Below are 17,094 nucleotides of genomic sequence, written 5' to 3' on the forward strand. Positions count from 1 at the left end.
ACCAGAGACCTCCTGGCCCCATGAAATATCAATCGGTGAGAGCTCTCCAAGAGATCTCCGTCTCAACGCTAAGACACAGCTCCACTCAACGACCAGCAAGCTACAGTGCTGGACACCCCATGCCAAACAACTAGCAAGACAGGAACACAACCTCACCCATTAGCAGAGAGGCTGCCTAACATCATACTAAGCTCACAGACACCCCAAAACACACCACCAGACATGGTCCTGCCCACCAGGAAGACAACATCCAGCCTCATCCACCACAACACAGGCACCAGTCCCCTCTACCAGGAAGCCTACACAACCCACTTACCAACCTTACCCACTGGGGGCAGACACCAAAAACAATGGGAACTATGAACCTGCAGCCTGCAAAAAGGAGACCCCCAACACAGTAAGTTAAGCAAAATGAGAACACAGAGAAATACACAGCAGATGAAAGAGCAAGGTAAAAACCCACCAGACCAAACAAATGAAGAGGAAATAGGCAGTCTACCTGAAAAAGGATTCAGAGTAATGATAGGAGAGATGATCCCAAATCTTGGAAATAGAATGGAGAAAATACAAGAAACGTTTAACAAGGATCCAGAAGAACTAAAAAGCAAACAAACAATGATAAACAACACAATAAATGAAATTTAAAATTCTCTAGAAGGAATCAATAGCAGAATAACTGAGGCAGAAGAATGGATAACTGATCTGGAAAATAAAATAGTGGAAATAACTACTGCAGAGCAGAATAAAGAAAAAAGAATGAAAAGAATTGAGGACAGTCTCAGAGACCTCTGGGACAACATTAAACGTACCAACATTCAAATTATAGGAATCCCAGAAGAAGAAGCGAAAAAGAAAGGGACTCAGAAAATATGTGAAGAGATTATAGTTGAAAACTTCCCTAACATGGGAAAGGAAATAGTCAATCAAGTCCACGAACCACAGAGAGTCCCATACAGGATAAATCCAAGGAGAATCATGCCAAGACACGTATTATTCAAACTATCAAAAATTAAATACAAAGAAAAATACTAAAAGCAGCAAAGGAAAAGCAACAAATAACATACAAGGGAATCCCCATAAGGTTAACAGCTTAACAGTTTCAGCAGAAACGCTGCAGGCCAGAAGGGAGTGGCAGGACATATTTAAAGTGATGAAAGGGAAAAACTTACAACCAAGATTACTCTACCCAGCAAGCATCTCATTCAGATTCGACAGAGAAATTAAAACCTTTACAGACAAGCAAAAGCTAAGAGAATTCAGCACCACCAACCCAGCTTCACAACAAATGCTAAAGGAACATCTCTAGGCAGGAAACACAAGAGAAGGAAAAGACCTATAATAACAAACCCAAAACAATTAAGAAAATGGTAATAGGAACATACATATCGAAAATTACCTTAAATGTAAATGGATTAACTGCTCCAACCAAAAGACACAGACTGGCTGAATGGATACAAAAACAAGACCCATATATGCTATCTACAAGAGACCCACTTCAGACCTAGGGACACAAACAGATGAAAGTGAGGGGATAGAAAAAGATATTCCATGCAAATGGAAATCAAAAGAAAGCTGGAGTAGCAATTCTCATATCAGACAAAACAGACTCTAAAACAAAGACTACTACAAGAGACAAAGAAGGACACTACATAATGATCAACGGATCAATCCAAGAAGAAGATATAACAATTATAAATACTTATGCACCCAACACAGGAGCACCTCAATACATAAGGCAAATATTAACAGCCATAAAAGGGGAAAGCGACAATAACACAATAATAGTAGGGGACTTTAACACCTCACTTTCGCCAACGGACAGATCAACCAAAATGAAAATAAATAAGGAAACACAAGCTTTAAATGATACATTAAACAAGATGGACTTAATTGATATTTATAGGACATTCCATCCAAAAACAACAGAATACACTTTCTTCTCAAGTGCTCATGGAACATTATCCAGGATAGGTCATATCTTGGGTCACAAATCAAGCCTTGGTAAATTTAAGAAAATTGAAATTGTATCAGGTATCTTTTCCGACCACAACACTATGAGACTAGATATCAATTACAGGAAAAAAACTGTAAAAAATACAAACACATGGAGGCTAAACAATACACTACTAAATAACCAAGAGATCACTGAGGAAATCAAAAAACACCTAGAGACAAATGACAATGAAAACACGATGGCCCAAAACCTATGGGATGCGGCAAAAGCAGTTCTAAGAGGGAAGTTTATAGCAGTAAAATCCTACCTCAAGAAACAAGAAAAACCTCAAATAAACAACCCTAAACTTACACCTAAAGCAATTAGAGAATGAAGAACAAAAACAACCCAAAGTTAGCAGAAGGAAAAAAATCATAAAGATCAGATCAGAAATAAATGAAAAAGGAATGAAGGAAATAATAGCAAAGATCAATAAAACTAAAAGCTAGTTCTTTGAGAAGATAAACAAAATTGATAAACCATTAGCCAGACTCATCAAGGAACAAAGGGAGAAGACTCAAATCAATAGAAGTAGAAATGAAAAGGAGAAGTAACAACTGACACCACAGAAATACAAAGGATCATGAGAGATTACTACAAGCAACTCCATGCCAATAAAATGGACAACCTGGAAGAAATGGACAATTTCTTATAAAAGCACAACCTTCCGAGACTGAACCAGGAAGAGACAGAAAATATAAACAGATCAATCACAGGCACTGAAATTGAAACTGTGATTTAAAATCTTCCAATAAACAAAAGCCCAGGACCAGATGGCTTCACAGGCAAATTCTATCAAACATTTAGAGAAGACTCAACACCTATCTTTCTCAAACTCTTCCAAAATATAGCAGAGGGAGGAACAATCCCAAACTCATTCTATGAGGCCACCATCACCCTGATGTCACAAAAAAAGAAAACTACAGACCAATATCATTGATGAACATAGATGCAAAAATCCTCAACAAAGTACTAGCAAACAGAATCCAACGGCACATTTAAAGGATCATTCACCATGATCGAGTGGGGTTTATCCCAGGAATGTAAGGATTCTTCAATATACGCAAATCAATCAATGTGATATATGATATTAACAAATTGAAGGATAAAACCATATGATAATCTCAATAAATTCAGAAAAAGCTTTTGACAAAATTCAACACCCACTTATGATAAAACCTCTCCAGAAAGTAGCCATAGAGGGAACTTACCTCAACATAAGAAAGGCCATATATGACAAACCCACAGCCAACATCATTCTCAATGATGAAAAACTGAAATCATTTCCACTAAGATCAGGAACGAGACAAGGCTGCCCACTCTCACCACTATTATTCAACATAGGTTTGCAAGTTTTAGCCACAGCAATCAGAGAAGAAAAAGATATAAAACAAATCCAAATCGGAAAAGAAGTAAAGCTGTCACTGTTTGCAGATGACATGATAATATACATAGAGAATCCTAAAGATGCTACCAGAAAACTACTAGAGCTAATCAATGAATTTGGTAAAGTAGCAGGAGACAAAATTAATGCACAGAAATCTCTTGCATTCCTATACACTCATGATGAAACATCTGAAAGAGAAATTAAGGAAACATTCCCATTTACCATTACAACAAAAAGAATAAAATACCTGAGAGTGAACCTACCTAAGGAGACAAAAGACCTGTATGCAGACAACTATAAGACACTGATGAAATAGATTAAAGATGATACAAACAGATGGAGAGACATACCATATTCTTGGATTGGAAGAATCAACATTGATAATGACTATACTACCCAAAGCAATCGACAGATTCAATGCAATCCCTATCAAACTACCAATGGCATTTTTCACAGAACTAGAACAAAAAATTTCACAATTTGTATGAAAAGCAAAAGACACCGAAGAGCCAAAGCAGTCTTGAGAAAGAAAAACGGAGCTGGAGGAATCAGACGCCTTGACTTCAGACGATACTACAAAGCTACAGTAATCAAGACAGTATGGTATTGCCACAAAAACAGAAATATAGATCAATGGAACAGGATAGAAAGCCCAGAGATAAACCCACACACATATGGTCACCTTATCTTTGATAAAGGAGGCAAGAATATACAATGGAGAAAAGACAGCCTCTTCAATAAGTGGTGCTGGGAAAACTGGACAGCTACATGTAAAAGAATGAAATTAGAACATTTCCTAACACCATACACAAAAATAAACTCAGGATGGATTAAAGTCCTAAATGTAAGGCGAGACACTATAAAACTCTTAGAGGAAAACACAGGCAGAACACTCTATGACATAAATCACAGCAAGATCCTTTTTGACCCACCTCCTACACAAATGGAAATAAAAACAAAAATTAACAAATGGGACCTAGTGAAACTTAAAAGCTTTTGCACAGCAAAGGAAACCATAAACAAGACGAAAAGACAACCCTCAGAATGGGAGAAAATATTTGCAAATGAAGCAACTGACAAAGGATTAATCTCCAAAATATATAAGCAGCTCATGCAGCTCAATATCAAAAAAGCAAACAATCCAATCCAAAAAAGGGCAGAGGACCTAAACAGACATTTCTCCAAAGAAGACATACAGGTTGCCAACAAACACAGGAAAGGATGCTCAACATCACTAATCATCAGAGGAATGTAAATCAAAACTACAATGAGGTATCACCTCACACCAGTCACAATGGCCATCATCAAACAATCTACAAACAATAAATGCTGGAGAGGGTGTGGAGAGAAGGGAACCCTCTCGCACTGTTGGTGGGAATGTAAATTGATACAGCCACTATGGAGAACAGTATGGAGGTTCCTTAAAAAACTAAAAGTAGAACTACCATATGTCCCAACTATCCCACTACTGGGCATATACCCTGAGAAAACCATAATTCAAAAAGAGTCATGTACCACAATGTTCACTGCAGCACTACTTACATAGCCAGGACATGGAAGCAACCTAAGTGTCCATCGACAAATGAGTGGATAAAGAAGATGTGGCACATATATACAATGGAATATGACTCAGCTATAAAAAGAAATGAAATTGAGTTATTTGTAGTGAGGTAGATGGACCTAGAATCTGTCATACAGAGTGAAGTAAGTCAGAAAGACAAAAACAAATACCATATGCTACCACATATATATGGAATGTAAAAAAAAAAAGGTTCTGAAGAACCTAGGGGCACGACAGGAATAAAGACGCAGACGTAGAGAATGGACTTGAGGACACGGGGAGGGGGTAGGGTAAGCTGAGACTAAGCGAGAGGGTGGCATTGACATATATACACTACCAAATGTAAAATAGATGGCTACTGGGAAGCAGCCTCATAGCACAGGGACATCAGTTCATGCTTTGTGACCACATAGAGGGCCGAGATAGGGAGGGTGGGAGGGAGACGCAAAGGGAGGGGATATGGGGATATACGTATACACATAGCTGATTCACTTTGTTATACAGCAGCAACTAACACAACAATGTAAAGCAATTATACTCCAGTAAAGATGTTTAAAAAAAAAAAACACAAAACCACATGATCATCTCAATAGATGCAGAAAAAGCATTTCATAAAATTCAACACCCATTCATGATAAACACTCACCAAAGTGAGTACAAAGGAGACATATCTCAACATAATAAAAGCTATTTATGATAAACCCACAGCCAACATAATACTCAATGGTGAAAAGCTGAAAGCCTTCCAGCTGAATTGTGGAACAAGACAAGGATGCCCACTCTCACCACTTCTGTCCAACATAGTATTGCAAGTCCTAGCCACAGCAATCAGACAAGAAAAAAGAAAAAGGTATTCAAATTGGAAGCAAAGAGGCAAAACTGTCATTGCATGCAGATGGCATGATACTCCATATAGAACACCCTAAAGACTCCACACAACAACTATTAGAACTGATAAGTTAATTCAGCAAGGTAGCAGGATACAAGACTAACACAGAGACATCTGTTGCTTTTCATTCCACTAACAGTGAAATATCAGAAAAAAATGTAAAAAATCAATCTCTTAAAATTGCATCAAAAATAAAATACCTAGGAGTAAACCTGATGAAGGAGATGAAAGACATATACTTTGAGAACTATAAAACATTGATAAAGGAAACTGAAGATAATTCAAAGAAATGGAAAGATAGCCCATGCTCTCAGATTGGAATAATTGATACAGGTAAAATGGCCATACTACCCAAAGCAATCTACAGATTTAACACAACACCTATCAAATTACCCATGACATTTTTCACAGAACTAGAACAAATAATCCTAAAATTTATATGGAACCACAAAAGACTCAGAATTGCAAAAACAATCCTGAGGAAAAAGAACAAACCTGGGGGCATAACCCTCCCAGACTTCAGACAATACTACAAAGCTACAGTAATCAAAAGAGAATGATATTGGCACAAAAGCAGACCCAAGGATCAATGGAACAGATGTGAGAGCCCAGAAGTAAACCCATACACCTATGGTCAATTTTAGTATTCGACAAAGGAGGCAAGAATATACAATGGAGAAAAGACAGTCTCTTCAACAAGTGGTGCTAGGCAAACCGGACAGCTGCGTGTAAAAGAATGAAATTAGAACATTCTCTAACACCATATACAAAAAAAAATTCAAAATCAATTAAAGGCCTAAATGTAAGACCAGATACTATAAAACTCCTAGGGAAAAACACAGGCACAACACTCTTTGACATAAATCACAGCAATATTTTTTTTGGATCCGTCTCTTTAGAGTAATGGAAATAAAAAATATATATAAACAAATGGGGTCTAATTAAACTTAAAAGCTTTTGCCCAGCAAAGGAGACTGTAAACGAAATGAAAAGACGGTCTACTCACTGAGAGAAGTATCTGCAAACGAAGGGATTAATTTCCAAAATATACAAACAGCTCATGGAGCTGAATATCAAAAAACAAACTACCAAGTTAAAAATGGACAGAAGACCTAAACAGACATTTCTCCAGAAGACATACAGATGGCCAACAGGTACATGAAAAGACGGTCTACATCACTAATTATTAGAGAAATGCAAACCAAAACCACAGTGAGGTTATCACCTCTACCGGTCAGAATGGCCATCATCAAAAAGTCTACCAATAATAAATGCTGCAGAATGTGTGGCGAAAAGGGAACCCTCCTACACTGTTGGTGGGAATATAAATTGGTGCAGCCACTACGGAGAACAGTATGGAGGTTTCTTAAAAAACTAAAAATAGGGCTTCCCTGGTGGTGCAGTGGTTCAGAATCTGCCTGCCAATGCAGGGGACACGGGTTTGAGCCCTGGTCCGGGAAGATCCCACAGGCCGCGAAGCAACTAAGCCCATGAGCCACAACTACTGAGCCTGCGCTCTAGAGCCCGCGAGCCACAACTACTCAAGCCCGCGCGCCTAGAGCCCGAGCTGCGCAACAAGAGAAGCCACCGCAATGAAGAGTAGCCCCGCTCGCCGCAACTAGAGAAAGTCCACAGGGAGCAACGAAGACCCAACGCAGCCATAAATAAATAAATAAATTTATTATTCAAAAAAAAAAAGAGTGACTGTCTGGGGGACAAGAGGTGGGGAGGAGCAGAAACGACTCAGAGGTCTGGATGGAGAGGAATGACCAGAAGGTGCTGCTGTGGATAGAAACAAGGAAGTCAGAGAGGAAGGGTCTGTGAGAAACAAAACCGCGTTCCCAGTGCAGGAGGCAGGTGGTGGTTCCTCTGTGTGTCAGTTGACAGGATTAGAAATATCCCCCCGAGCCTCCTTCTCCCCTGGGGTCATCCGTTCTGTGACAGCCCCACCGGCTCCGCTAGACAAGCAAGGCAGACAGCGGAGGAGCCCTCAGTGCTTCACCCGCTTCCACCTCACATACAATGAACCCATCCAACAGCCCTGGCCCGAAGCCCCGCGAATCCATGACCCTGGTCCAGCACCACAGTCAAGCTCGGCGGCAGACTCAGGACTGGTCGCTGCAACCCAGCACCTCCTTCCTGGCTCTTCCACCCCAGAGCCTCACTCCCAGCTGAGGAATTTGATTCTCATGGCCCCAACCTGATCTACTGCAGGACCCTCCCCTAAAAATAATTCTTCCAGGGTCTCCACCTGCCTTCAAGTAAATTCCAAGTATCTCCACATGACATTCCCTGAGGCTGACGATCAGAAGGGGCTGACCTCTCAGGACCAGCGAAGCTAACTCCTACCTCAAAGCAAGCTCCTCCCAGTTACCCACCTCCCCTCCCAGACGCACACCTGAGTTCTCACCACACTTGTGTCTTCTCAAAGGGTCATCTTTGAGCCGATTATGAAAACCACAGACCCCTTTCCAAACCACCTAGAAGTCTTCCTGATTCATCCCACTCAACTGCGAATGTATTTTGTTGTAGGATTTCTGGAAGGGTTACAGAAGAAAACCTCATCAACCACTCAGATACTGACCCACTCATCACCTAGTGGTCAGATGGTGCCGGAGCTCTATCACTGTTTATTACCACCACAGTCCTCCACAGTCCAATCCCTGCGGAGCGGCGACCATCTCAGCACAGCTGTGTGTTCATATCTTCCTTTCCGGAAAATCACCCTCTTGTCTCAAGCATAAAATCCAGGCACACTTGCAGGGTGCACTAGACCCTGTAGGACCAGGGCCCAGCATCCCCTGAACTCCAGTGCTCAGAACAGCTCCCCCTCTTCCCGGCCCAGGGTGCCGGGCCCTCACCACTCCTGTGCTAACCTCTATCAGCTTGGGTCGCTCCTTCTCCAGAAAGTCCCCGCACTTCCATCACAAGCTTGCTGAGCTGCCACCTGTCACTGTGCCTCACTGTTTTTCTCCTTCTGTACAACTGAACAAAACTAGACCCAAATTATTTATTGTCTAAATAGGTATTGTCTGGTGTCATCAGCAGAGCTCCATGAGTCCAGGGAAAGAACCGGTCACCGTCACCAATGAATCTCATGTCTGGATATAGTAACTGCTCAATAAACGTTGGAAGGAAGGAACAAATTTTGCATTTTCAGCATCTCGGGAAAGGGAAGGGGCTTCTCCAAGGTCACACAGGTTCTATGAAAACCAAAATCAGAACTGGAACCAAGCAGTGCGCTGGGCGGTGCCACGCATGTGTCTCTTGCTTCCACAGTGTTTGGACTGAACAGACCCAAGGGCGCCCCTTCCTCCAGACTCGGACCACCCTCCAAGCTTTTTTCCAGTCACAACCTTGGAATCACCCACTCAGCTCTCCTCGCCCTCCGGGAACAGCCAACACCATTTTCTGAGCTTAGCTCCTTACTGCCGACCAAGCATGAGCTCCCAGATTCGTCACAATTCCTCCGCCAGGTGGAGGCCGCAGTCACCCGCCTGGTAACGTGCGTCTGCCGCTCTCCCACACCTACCTGTCTCTGCGCTTCTCTTCCCACACGACGCAGCAGCTCGCCAGGGCGTGAGACATCGTTTCGCGAACGGGCCGAGGAGAAGCCGGAGGGCCCGAGCTCACTGGAAAAGGCAAAAGCAGCGCTGTGGCCGCGCCCTCTTCCAGGACGTGCCGAAGCCGTCCCAGGAGCGTGGGGAAAGCCCAGGACGCCGTGGAAGCCGCCCGGCTGACGGAGAAGAACCTGCGCCAGGCCCTGTGGGTCCGCAGGCCCTGGGCTCTGCCCGCGCAGACTCCACCTCTACACCTCCTGGAGCCACGTCCTGGATGAGCAGGTGAAGCTCATCAAGAAGATGGGCGACCGCCTGACCAACCTCCGCAGGCTGCTCGGCCCCCAGGCTGGGCTGGGCGAGTGTCTCTTCCAAAGGCTCAGCCTCAGGCACCACTAGGAGCCCCTGGAGCCCAGCGGCCTGTGAGGAGCCCCTCCGGGGTCAGGGCTTCTGCCTGCAGCCTGTCCCTGCAGCCACTGGGCAGCTTGTTAACCGCCCTGGAGCCCTCTCCGCGCCCTGGGCGGAGCCAAAACTGGGCTGCTCCTAGGCCCTGCCCTGCATCCTCAACTTCCTGTCCCGGGACGAGTGTCACTCTCTGGCTTTGGGTTTGGCCCGAGGAAAGGCAGAGTGCGTGGGGTCTGGTGAGACCCACATGTGGTCTGGAAGGTCCCAGAGACTGCTGTCTCCTGGGCCCCATCCTGCAGGTAGAGCAGGGTGAGGCCCTGGGGGGCTATTCCTCTTTCTGAGCGGCTGCTATGAAGGAACCCGACGTGTAACACAGCCTGCAGCTTGTCACCCCCCGTGCATCTGTCTGTCCTGCTGGCTCTGTGGACTTTGTGAGACACCAGCACGGCTGGGGACCATGGGAGGCACAGCCACGACCCCGACCCTCACTGCCCTTTTCTGCCTCGGTGAGCTTTGGGGAAGGGAGTGGGGAGGGGGCCCCTCTCCTCCCAGGTCTGAAGCTGAGAGACCCCAGGTCTCAGATCAGTGGGGGCAGAAATTGTGGGGGAGGAAGGATGTGCTCAGCCCCAGATCTGACCCCAGAACTCAGGGCCCAGAGCAGGCCTGGAGCATCTATGATGTGTGCTGGGGGATGGGCGCTCACAGGGAACTCTCTCCCAGGGCTGAGTCAGGGCCCGTGGATCCAGGTCCAGGTAAGTGAGGCCCCCCAGACCTCCTGCTTCAACCCAACAACCCCCTGGTCATCTGGGGGGAACTCAGCAGATCTGAAATGATGCTGACCTGTCTGGGAGGGGCCTGGGGAATGACAGCTGGGGAAACTGAGGGGAGAAGGGCACCCGTAACTCTTCAGGTCTGATCCCTTTCCAGGGGTCCTCCCCAAACCCTCCATCTGGGCTGACCCAGGTGTCATGGTCACCAAGGGAAGCCCTGTGACCATCTTGTCTCCGGGATCTCTGAGGGCTGATGTCTACCGTCTGTATAGAGAGAGGCCCTCTGGACTCTGGGAGGCTAAGGCCCCACAGGACTCCAGTAACAAGGCCAGTTTCCCCTTTGAATCCTCGAGCTCAAGCACTGCAGGGCAGTACCAGTGTGTCTATCACTGCAGGAAAGACAGGTCAGAGTGGAGTGACCCGCTGCCCCTGGTGGGGACAGGTAGGAGGGAGGACCCGGGTCCCCTCCCACTGCGGCAGCGTCCTTACAGGCAGAGGGAGCAGAGTGTGGGCTCAGGGGCACGGACGTCTCCCCTCACAGCCCACACCTGCGGTGAGCGGGGTGAAGGCCCCCTTTAACCCAGCCCCTTCCCCTCCGTCTCAGCAGCCGCGCCCTGTGGCGGCCTCAGGAGGGGGCGTGTCCCTGGCAGCTCACAGTTTGCAGCGGGCACTCTGCACCTGCTGAAGGAGGGAGGCGCCGACCCGCCCGACGCCGGACATCGAGGACCCATGGGAGGGGACAGGCCGTGTGCCCTGTGGGCCCCCTAAACTCCTCCCGTGGGGGAACCCGCGGATGCTATGATTCTCCCAACTCCCTGCACATGTGTGGTCACACCCCAGTCACCCTCTGCATCGCCAGGTCACAGGTGAGGGCCCCCAGCCCCATCGTTTCCTGGACCCCTGACCTGAGCCTTGTGCCCAGTGAGCCCTGGGGTGATGGGGGGTCAGGGGCAGTGGCCTCCTGGGGCAGAACCACTGGCGGGAGGCCTGGGAGGGACCAGGAGAGCTCTCACTGCAGCCCCAGTGAGCAGTGTGGGGTGTGCGTCCCCCTCGGTGCCACTGTCCCTTCTCTGCAGGGGTGTACAAGGAGCCCTCCGTCTCAGCGTAGCCGGGCTCTCTCGTGCTCCGTGGAGACAGGCTGATCGCCGGTGAGCAGCCCTTGTCCTGCCCCACGTCCTGACTGTGCTGTCAGGGTGCTGGGCCCAGAGCCACCCCTGGTCGTGATGGGGTCCTGGGAGGGGTCCTAGAGCAGACACTGAGACAGGGCAGTGGTCCAGGGAGAGTGAGTGAGAAAAATGGAGCGGGTGCCGGGAGATAAGAGAGACCCACACAGAGGGGCTGAGAGCAGCTGAGAGGGGGTCACAGACAGGGTCCCTGGAGAGAGGATGGTGGTCCCTCAGCTCAGGGTCAACGGTGTGTTGGGGGTGGCTCTGTACACATCACGACCTTCCTCGCCCCCAGGAATGTACAGGAAACCCTCCCTCTTAGCCCAGCTGGGGGCCTCAGGAACCAGCAGAGAGAACGTGACCCTGCAGTGTGGCTCTGAGGTCTGGTCCGATCCCCTCCATGTGTCCAAGGAGGGGTCACTCACTCCTCCCCAGAACCTTCGTCTGCAGGACACGGCTCCACCCTTTCAGAACAACTTCACCTTGAGTCCTGTGACCTCAGCCCACAGTGGGACCTACACGTGCTACAGCTCACTCAGCACCTCCCCCTCCCTGAGGTCACAGCCCAGCGACCCCTGGAGCTCCTGCTCTCAGGCGAGGAGCCCCCTCCCCATATCCATCGAGGAGCCAGACCCTCGGCTCACAGCCCTGTCCCAGGGCAGCTCTGAGCTGGAGGAGAAGAAGGGGGACACAGGGACGTCAGCCACAGGTGGCCCCACCCCATGGAGGGAGGGACAATACAGGGGGAGTCCCTCTCCCTCTACTCCACTCACCCCACCCCAGGGTCCAGGCAGTGCTAGGTGTGTGCAGAAGGGAGACAGAAGAGCGGAAGCTCTGAACTTTGAGGGAAGACGTGGAGCTAAGAACAACATGAGGATCCAGACACGCGCCACATCCTCCTTCTGTCCTTGTTCCAGGCAGCACTGGGGGCCTGCAGACTCTCACCCACATGCACGAACACCATGTCTGCTGAGTAACAGAGTCCTCTTAGCCTAGAAGAGACACAGTCTCCCCAGTCCTGGGCTGAACTTCTGTTAACCCTTCCCCACTAAATCTTTACAGAAGGGTCGCTTCCCACTGGACCTGGGGCTGGGAGTGGAGATGAAGGAAGGAGGGGGCTTCATGTCTCAAGTATAACTGAGGTCACTGGTGCCTATTGGGTGGTCATAGTGAGAAGAAATGCATGAAGGGGAAGATGCCCAGCTGAGACAGGGAGAGAAGAGCAGGTGCCCTCCTCGCCTCTGTCTGGGTGCTGATTCCTAGGAGCACTTAGAGTCATCACGGCACCTATGGAATCAGCCCCACAATATGAAGGGCAGAGTGAAGGTGGCCTCTCATTTTCGGGTCAGGGAGGTGGTGGGATTCACTGGAGAGCTACATGTAAGTCATCAAATTAGAACACTCCCTCACACCATATACAAAAATAAACTCAAAATGGTTTAAAGACCTAAATATAAGACATGACACTATAGGACTTCCCTGGTGGCGCAGTGGTTAAGAACCCGCCTGCCAATGCAGGAGACACGGGTTCGAGCCCTGGTCTGGGAAGATCCCACATGCCGTGGAGCAACTAAGCCCGTGCACCACAACTACTGAGCCCGTGCTCTAGAGCCCGCGAGCCACAACTACTGAGCCCGCGTGCCACAACTACTGAAGCCCACGTGCATAAAGCCCGTGCTCTGCAACAAGAGAAGCCACTGCAATGAGAAGCCCACACACCACAGTGAAGAGCAGACCCCGCTCGCTGCAACTAGAGAAAGTCCTTGCGCAGCAACGAAGACTCAACACAGCCAAAAATAAATAAATAAAATAAATTTTTTTAAAAAGACACGACACTATAAAACTGCTAGAAGAGAACATAGGCAAAACACTCTTTGATATAAATTGTACCAGTATTTTCATAGCCTTATTTATTTTTTGGCTGTCCCGCGCCTCTTGCAGGATATTACTTCCCCGACCAGGGCTTGAACCTGGGCCACGGCAGTGAAAGTGCTGAGTCCTAACCACTGGACCACTAGGGAACTCCCAACTGTACTAATATTTTCTTAAATCAGTCTCCCAAGGCAAAAGAAGTAACAGCAAAAATAAACAAATGGGGCATAATCAAACTTAAAAGCTTTTGCCCAGCAAAGGAAACCATCAACAAAATGAAGACACAACATACGCAATGGGAGAAAATATTTGTAAACAATGCGACCAAAATATACAAACTGCTCATATGACTCAAACTCAAGGAAATAGACAACCCAATCAAAAAACGGGCAGAAGAACTAAATAGACATTTTCCCAAAGACATACAGACAGCCAACAGGCACATGAAAAGATGCTCAACAATGTTAATTACTAGAGAAATGTAAAGCGAAACTACAATGAGGTATCACCACGGTACAGTCACCAGGGCTAACGTCAAAAACTGCAAATAATAAATGCTGGAGAGGGTACGGAGAAAAGGGAACCCTCCTACACCCTTGGTGGGAATGTACATTGGTGCAGCCACTGTGAAAAACAGTAAGGAGGATGCTCAAAAACCTCAAAGTAGAGTTACCACATGATCCAGCCGCCTGGGCATATGTCTGGAGAAAACCATAATTTGAAAAGATACATGTACCTCAGTGTTCATAGCAGCACTATTTACAAGACAAGCCACATAGCCAAGACATGGAAACAGCCACAGTGCCCATCAACAGGTGATGGATTAAGAAGATATGGTATATATATGGTATATATATACACATACATATATATACATAATGGAATATTATTCAGCCATAAAATATGAAAATTGCCATTTGCAGCAGCATGGATGGAACTAGACAATAGTATGTGTAGTTAAACAAGTCAGAGAAAGACACATACCATATGATATCACTTATATGTGAAAAATAATACAAAGAAATCTGTACACAAAATAGAAACAGACTCACAGACATAGCAAACAAAATTATGGTTACCAAAAGGAAGAGATGGGGGCAGGATAGAAATTAAAAGTATGGGATTAACAGATGCAAACTACTATATGTATAATAGATAAGCAACAAGGATTTACTGTATAGCACAGAAAATTATACCCAATATCTTGTAATAACCTATAAAGGAATATAATCTGCAAATCACACACACACATACACACACACACAAAAGAATCACTATGCTGTACACCTGAAACTAACAATATTGTAAATCAACTATACTTCAATTTTAAAAAGAAGTATAATTGATATGAGAAGAGATGACAGAAAATGCAAAAAAAGAACTACAGGCACCACAAATAGTCAAAGAATCTTGAAAAAGAAAAAGCTGGAGGAATCACTGCCAGATTTCAAAATATACTACAAAGATATAGTATTAAAACAGTATGCTGGGCTTCCCTGGTGGCGCAGTGGTTGGGAGTCTGCCTGCCGATGCAGGGGACACGGGTTCGTGCCCGGTCCGGGAAGATCCCACGTGCCGTGGAGTGGCTGGGCCCGTGAGCCATGGCCGCTGAGCCTGCGCGTCCGGAGCCTGTGCTCCGCAACGGGAGAGGCCACCACAGTGAGAGGTCCGCATACCACAAAAAGAAAACAACAACAGTATGGTAATAGAAAACAACAAACAGATATATAGACCAACGGAACAGAATGAAAATCCTAGAAATAAACCGACCCGTGTGTAGTCAACTAATATTTGACAAGAGAGTCAAGAGTACACAATGGGTAAAGGATAGTCTCTTCAATAAATGGTGTTGGTCATATATACAATGGAATATTACTCAGCCATAAAAAGAAACGAAATTGAGTTATTTGAAGTGAGGTGGATGGACCTAGAGTCTGTCATACAAAGTGAAGTAAGTCAGAAAGAGAAAAACAAATACCATATGCTAACACATATATATGGAATCTAAAAAAATAAAATCGTTCTGAAGAACCTTGGTTCTGAAGAACCTAAGGTCACAGATGTAGAGAATGGACTTGAGCACATGGGGAGGGGGAAGGGTAAGCTGGGATGAAGTGAGAGAGTGGCATGGACATATATACACCACTAAATGTAAAACACATAGCTAGTGGGAAGCAGCCACATAGCACAGGGAGGTCAGCTCAGTGCTTTGTGACCAGCTAGAGGGGTGGGATAGGGAGGGTGGGAGGGAGACGCAAGAGGGAGGAGATACGGGGACATATGTATATGTATAGCTGGTTCACTTTGTTATAAAGCAGAAACTAACACACCATTGTAAAGCAATTACACTCCAATAAAGATGTTAAAAATAAATAAATGGTGTTGGAAAAACGGTGTATTGCGTGCAAAGCACGTCATTAGACCTTTCCTTATCTTGCCACTACATTTTGGATTAGAACATTTACGATTTACCCTCTTAACAACTTCCAAGTATATACTACATTACTGCTAATTATAATCACAATGCTGTGCATTAGATCCCCAGAACTTATTCATCCTCTACCTAGAAGCCTGAAGAACTGTAGTTTGTTAATTTTGCCTGCTGTATTATATACTGGAAACATCCTTGTAGTATTTTATTGTCTATATGAGCAAGTTCTTCTAGGTTTTATATGGCAAAAATCTCCTGGGTAGCATAAACATATTTGAAAATCTAAGGGATAATGATGCATTTCTTATTTAATTGGCTGTCTTATTTTGTATAACCAGAAACAATGTGGAGTAATTCCTTTTGTCCCAGACCTTCTCTAACACGTGTTATTGTCAGACTTTAAAAACAGTTTGCTAGTCTCACATTCAAGATATTGAATTCTTAGATTAAAATTTCCCCAAAGAAATCTCCAGGCCTAAATGGTTTTACTTGCAAATTCTAGAAAACATGTAAAAACAATAATATTAATTCTACTCAACCTCTTCTAGAAACTAGATGAGGAGGAAATGTTGTATTAATTTATGAGGCCAGACCAACTCTCATAGTAAAAGTAAAGAAAACGAAAACAAAATGAAACAAAAATTTGCAGGCCAGTCTCCCTCATGAGCATAAACACAAACATCTTCAACAAAATATTAGCAAATCAAATCTAACAACATACTTTTAAAATACTACACCACATCCAAGTGGGGCTTATCCCAGGAATGCAACATTGGCTTGATATTCAAAAATCAAGAAACCAGGGCTTCCCTGGTGGCGCAGCGGTTGAGAGTCCGCCTGCCGATGCAGGGGACGCGGGTTCATGCCCCGGTCCGGGAAGATCCCACATGCCATGGAGCAGCTGGGCCCGTGAGCCATGGTCGCTGAGCCTGCGAGTCCGGAGCCTGTGCTCCGCAACGGGAAACGCCACAACAGGGAGAGGCCCGCCTACCACAAAAAAAAAACAAAAAAAAAACAACTGGACAGAAGACCTAAATAGACACTTCTCCAAAGAAGACATACA

At 45.7% G+C, this 17,094-nt stretch overlaps 1 protein-coding gene across 16 annotated transcripts in view; it reads right to left on the minus strand.

Moving 5' to 3' along the window:
* Window positions 1-17,094, minus strand: part of CDC42EP5 (CDC42 effector protein 5) — a 149,099-nt gene that overhangs the window by 100,441 nt on the left and 31,564 nt on the right. For 8 of the 16 annotated variants that reach the window (XM_067719280.1, XM_067719274.1, XM_067719287.1 and 5 more), the window contains exons 3-5: window positions 9,363-9,462; window positions 8,229-8,367; window positions 7,536-7,612 (exon numbers count right to left, since the gene is read on the minus strand). The exons of 3 other annotated variants lie outside the window; for them this stretch is intronic. The gene's annotated coding sequence lies outside the window, so the exon portion shown is untranslated. The remainder of the gene's footprint in view (window positions 1-7,535; window positions 7,613-8,228; window positions 8,368-9,362; window positions 9,463-17,094) is intronic. 5 more of the 16 variants (XM_067719282.1, XM_067719275.1, XM_067719276.1 and 2 more) reach the window with 3 other exon arrangements.

This window comes from Pseudorca crassidens, chromosome 20, assembly GCF_039906515.1.
Source record: "Pseudorca crassidens isolate mPseCra1 chromosome 20, mPseCra1.hap1, whole genome shotgun sequence".
Taxonomy (NCBI): Eukaryota; Metazoa; Chordata; class Mammalia; order Artiodactyla; family Delphinidae; genus Pseudorca; species Pseudorca crassidens.